This window comes from Colobus angolensis, unplaced genomic scaffold (genome assembly GCF_000951035.1).
Source record: "Colobus angolensis palliatus isolate OR3802 unplaced genomic scaffold, Cang.pa_1.0 Scaffold2, whole genome shotgun sequence".
NCBI classification, from domain to species: domain Eukaryota; kingdom Metazoa; phylum Chordata; class Mammalia; order Primates; family Cercopithecidae; genus Colobus; species Colobus angolensis.
The window spans coordinates 8,562,103-8,568,219 of NW_012115154.1; positions in this window are offsets into that span (position 1 = coordinate 8,562,103).

Sequence of the window (6,117 nt, forward strand, 5' to 3'; positions counted from 1 at the left end):
AAGAGGAGGGAGTGCTTCCCAGAAGTCGGCAGATAGAAGGCACAAGGAGGAGACAGAATCACAGTTCAGGACTTACAAGAGAAAGGGGGAGTTGAATGACGGTGATAGAATCCAATTTGTTTCCGACACTAAACTCTAGGTCCTCGGGGCATGACCTATGCCTTTTCCCATCCAAGTACTAATCAGGCCCGATCCTGGCTGGCTTCTGAGTCATCAGGCACATCCAGGGTGGTGTGGCCCCAGCTATGCCTTCCCTTTGTATCTTCAGGTCTAGCAAAGCACCTTACACGTGGCAGGTGTTCCATACTATGTGGCGTGAAGGGCAGCATGTCAAGGGAGCACAGGGCACAGCATTCCCTTTTCCTGACCCATAGTCAGGGAGACGTGGGAAGAAGAGACAATTTGACAGGAAGTGACAGGGTCAAGAGGAAGTCCAGCAGATGCTGGTGGGAATGGGTCTGGAAAGCTGTGGGCGGCGCCAGAGGAATTGAGTCCTGAGCAATTGCAGAGAGGGAGCCTGCTCCTAGGACTTCGTTCAAATTCCAAATGGAATATACGGAGTTCTAGGGAAGGGCATGTAAATTCAGGAAAACTCATTCCGACTTTCATTAAACAGCTCAGAGCACAGGTCCTATTAGTGGTGTGTTGGTTTCATCTCTTATGTGAAAGAGGTTTACTGAAGAAAGAGTAGTGTGATAGAAATCAAACACAGATCAGGGGGCTAAGCCTGACTGTGCTAACCAAGTCTGTAGCCTTTGGAATCAAAGCTGAATGACAATCTCACTGTGCCTCAGCGTCCTTGCTTCTCAATGGGGCGAAGTCTCTGTCCTACCCATTTCATGGGATGGCTCTGATGAGAAAAATGAAAGCGATCTCCAAACATTTCACATCTAAGTGCCCCGAATTGTCCCAGGGCTGTGTATTCTACCTATCCCTTGTGCTTTACAATGTTACATAACATGTTTGAAATAAGTGGGTCGTCTACCAGGGTTTGGAATTCACCGTGATCTGGAAACCTGGTCGTATTTATTGTAAGTTTTGACTCCTGGACAAAAAGCGATACATTATTCCCACTCAACCTCCTCCTGTGTTCTATCCTCACGTAGGACATCATCCACACAGCACCCCACTCTTTATCTTACGATGCTCTTTTTGGAAATAAGTATATTTGGATGTTTTGTTACTAAAGCTGCATTCTCCCCGCAGCATGTGTGCTCTGCAGCAACAGGGAAGGGAAAACAGGAACACTCTGAAGCAGTATATTGCCATCCTCACCCACACAGAGCCATGGCTTCCTAGACAAGTCCCCTAACCTGGATGTCTGCAGTGTCCTGGCACGCTGCTGGTAAGTGACAGACACACGCAGGGCTGCAAGGCTAGGAGCTCCCTCTGTGAGGGAAGAACGAGGACACTTCACAGCTTTCACTTGAGTGGATCCAAGAGAATGTTTTGTGAAAGTGGCAAAAGAGGTAAAACGGCTTTTTCGCTGCAGAAGTAAAGTGGGACACCTAGCGAGAGCCTCACTGAGGGAAACCACGCAGCCTGTGGCCTGGCTCTGGCTGACCAGATGAAGAATGATCCCTTTCTAAGCCTATTATGGCACTAGGATGGTTTCTCAACCCGTGATTGTGTTGCGGGTCAAAGCAGGGTAGCTGTGATGAGCCCCGGGCCTGGACCTACACTAGGGAGTTCAGTGCTGAGGGCAGCTGGCCACCCCCTCCCATCATGGCCAGCAATCGGTGTGGACCAGCCAAGAGGCATGGGGGCACCTGGCCGAAAAATTATCCCCAGAGGCAAACATTTAACAGCTGTGATGTCTTAAATAAATATCATTCTTGCTGAGCAAGGGAAGAAAGAAAAGAATAAACAGAAAAAAGTGGGAGAAAGAGAACAGAATGCAGATTAGATTTAAGAGGGGCAGATACGATGATGAGGGGTGGTATCTAGATCAGTGCAGGAGCACTGAGTAGCTCGCTAGGGCTAAGCAGGCCCTGCCATCAGACCCGTCCCAAAACTGGCAATGAAGATTCCCCTCTTCTCTAAACGTGCTTAGGGCTTAATGCAGAGGGGAGCCAGGAGCCCTTCAAGAAGCCATGAAGGCTTCACCCTGGCACAGACCCAGAGCAGGCACCCTTTCCTCACTGGCAGCATCCCCTGAAACATCGGCCTCCCCTCTGCTTGGCAGCCCGTAGGGCCCAAGGAGGGCATAGAACCGATCCATGGAGGAAGGGTGATGCGGAGAGGGAGCTGCCTGACTCACCCCGTCCTCAGTCACTCAGATCACGGGTGGGCAGGCCTGCGGATGATGAATCACTGAGAGCTGCGAACGCTATTCTGAGCTCTGCCAAGAACACGAGTGCTCTTGTTGGCACCCTGGCACCCTTCACAGTTTCTCTCCTTCCTTGTCTGGCTGCCAGGAGACATGCATTGTAGGAGCCGGGTATCTGAGAGGTTTTTTTTTTAGCCTAACACAGAAACCATCTAACTCTTTCTATTCTTCCTGCTTCTTAACCAGTTCTTGTTAGTCACTGATTGGAAACCGGAACTGAAAGCCACCTCCTTCCCAGCCTAGCTGAGACAGGCTTGCTGAGAAGCCATTCCAGGGCAGGGCAGACCTTATGGAATTTACCAAATGAATCACCTGGCTACGTGTTTGGCTATGTGTCTGAAAGTACCTAAGAAGTATGTCAGTTAAGTTCTAGATTCTGTAAGGAAAAATCAGACTGGTACCCAGAGCTCTGTATAATTGCACCACACATGAGTTAATTTCTCAATCTATCTGGTTCCCATACATCCATGAGAACTTTCATCCACTTTCATCTTTCATTCACAGAAAGAGTTAAGTGCTGTACAAACTAAATCAAACCCACCACAGGCTGCTGGGCTCAGCTACCAGGAATTTAAATAAGAACCTGCCTGTGTAACATCCTCATGCTCCTGTGTATTAAATTGCAAGAGGTCCCACAGGGGAAAGTCAGCTGTCCTTCATCTTCTCACTGTCTTGTGTCACAGACCCTTGGGAATGGGTATTTGGAAAAGCAGAGGTCATGCCTGTATGCTTCAGGAAGATGAGAAGTGTATACCTTCCATTCACAAACATATACTGAATATGAAGAAGGCATTTTGAGGGTTACAGAGATGGAGGGTTACACCTCAAGGGGATTAAATCTAGTAGGAGAGATAAGAAGTGTACACAGACACAGATCATTTTAAATAAGCACCGCCAGGTGCGGTGGCTCATGCCTGTAATCCCAGCATTTTGAGAGGCCAAGGAAGGAGGAACACTTGAGGCCAGGAGTTCGAGACCAGCCCGGCCAACATAGCGAAACCCCATCTCTACTAAAAATATGAAAATCAGGCCGGGCGCGGTGGCTCAAGCCTGTAATCCCAGCTCTTTGGGAGGCCGAGACGGGCGGATCATGAGGTCAGGAGATCGAGACCATCCTGGCTAACACGGTGAAACCCCGTCTCTACTAAAAATACAAAAAACTAGCCGGGCGAGGTGGCGGCACCCGTAGTCCCAGCTACTCGGGAGACTGAGGCAGGAGAATGGCGTGAACCCGGGAGACAGAGCTTGCAGTGAGCTGAGATCCGGCCACTGCACTCCAGCCTGGGTGACACAGCGAGACTCCGTCTCAAAAAAAAAAAAAAAAAAAAATCAGCTGGGCGCGGTGGCATGTGCCTGTAGTCCCAGCTACTGTGGAGGCTGAGGCAGGAGAATCACTTGAATCCGGGAGGCAGAGGTTGCAGTGAGCCAAGATCATGCTATTGCACTCCAGCCTGGGCGATAGAGTGAGACTCTATCTCAAAAAAACAAAACAAAATAAACAAGCACAGAGTCCTATGTGATATGTAAAAGAATTACCTGGTTTGATGAAAGTTAGGCAGGATTCACAAACTGTGCCTTGAAGAATAAGCACAATTTCCACCAGAGAAGACACCGAGATGATACTGCCCCATTCTTCCACAAGGATGTGGGGAGATAAAATCAGAGTGGTATGCGGGGTTTAGACATGCAGTGCCTTAAATGACAGGCTTAGGAGCTTGGGCTTGATCCAGTGGATCTGGAGAACCCACAAGGCGACAGGGGTGATCCAATCAGAGCTTCCAGAAGCTTGGTCTGGCAGTTGTGGCAAGATGACTTGAAAGGAAGGGAAACCAGGGAACCAGTATCATAGTTCAGATGGGAACTAATAAAGGCCTGATGAGGGAAGCAACAATGAGACAGAAAAAGAAACTTGTGTGTATAATGTTATGGAGGTAATTAAACAGAGGCCAAATATTCACCAAATGTGAAGAAATGAAAGAGGAAGAGAAAGGCATCTAAATGAATCTGAAATACTCAAAACCAGTAGAGGTAGATGTGTTTTTTCAACTAGAGAAAATGATTTGTAGCCGAATTGACTGAGATGACAGTGCCATCAACAGGCATATGGACCTCAAGAGGAGAAAACAATTTGGGGGTTGTTCTCCCTTGTGAGGGTGAGAGGCCATGGAGATGACCAGAACACAGTCGAAAATGCATGCAAGCGTGATCAGGGCTGGAGAGAGGGATCCGGGAGTCATCCATGCGGCAGTCGCAGTGGGAAGTATGGGACACAGCAAAGAAAAGCATTCCAAAGGCAGAACTGACCAAACAAAGACCTACATTGAGAGAATGGAAGAAACAGAAACAAAATGGGGGAAAGCAAAAAGAACGAGCATTTATTGAGTCACAACCATATGCTTGTGCTAAGAGATTTCACTATGTTATCTGCAAAGGATTTTTTCTATTTTACAGATGAGAAAACTGAATCTAGTCTATTCCATCAAACAACCCAAATTCCACATCAGAAATCCAAGAGTCGTTCTCTGCAAATCCATCTCCCTCACCTCTCAGTCAACTGCAACACACCTTGTTATTACTACCTTCTAATCTTTCTTGACTCAATTCCCTTCTTCCAGCCTTACTTTAGAGCCTTCCTTTAGGTCCTCAGGTGTCCCCTGCTTAGGCAATAGCTTCCTCTCTCCAGGTCGCTCTCTTCATGGTCTCACCCATTACCACTCCATCTCCTCTACCACCAAGGGTTCCAACACAAAAATCCAGTTCTCACAACACCTTCAGAAGCTAGCAAGGGCCTTGGTGAGGTGGTTCTGCTCACTCTCTGGGATCACCTCAACCACTCACTTGCAGGCACCCTATACTCTGGCCTCACAGACCTATCTGTGGCTCACAGAATACAGCTACCTTCCCATCGCTGCACGTGCTCCCTGTTTTTCAAGACTATCTCCTACTGTTTTTTAAGAGCAATTCGGGCATTATATCCTCGAGGTGTCCAAACCTTCCCAGGGGCCGGTTTTCTGTACCCTTCACTGCCTTGGCCATACCCCCATCACAGCTCTTACCACTACAGCTTAATCTATATGACTAAATCCAATTTAATCTCACTCTCTCTAACACTCAGTATTTTCTGGTGAAATTAACGAACTAATCAATTCAAATCCAAGTCTGATTCTGAGGTGCACATTCTTTCCACTATACAGAGTAGAAAGAGAAACAGGATGGTGCAAGACGACAAGAAGGCAAGAGGCCATCCACAAAACACTCACAGTTAACATCATACTTAACAGTGAAAGACGAGATACTTTCCTCCTAAAATCAGGAGCAAGACAAGGATGTCTGCTCTTATCACTTCTATACAACACTGTACTGAAGATTCTAACCAGGGAAATTGGGCAAGAAAGAAATAAGGCACCCGGATTGAAAAAGAAGTTAAACTATCTCTGTTCCCAGATGGCATGATCTATATATAAAAACATCCTAAGGAATCCACAGAATTATTAGAACAAATAAACGAGTTCAGCAAGGTTGCAGGATACAAGATCAATATATAAAACTTAATTGTATATCTCTATATACTAGTGTTGAACAACCCAAAATGAAGGTAAGAAAATAATTCCACTTACAATAAAACTAAAAATAAAAAAATGGCTGGGCGCAGTGGCTCATGCCTATAATCCCAGGACTTTGGGAGGTCGAGGTGGGTGTATCACCTGAGGTCATGAGTTTGAGACCAGCCTGGCCAACATGGTGAAACTCCATCTCTACCAAAAATACAAAAATTAGATGGGCATGAT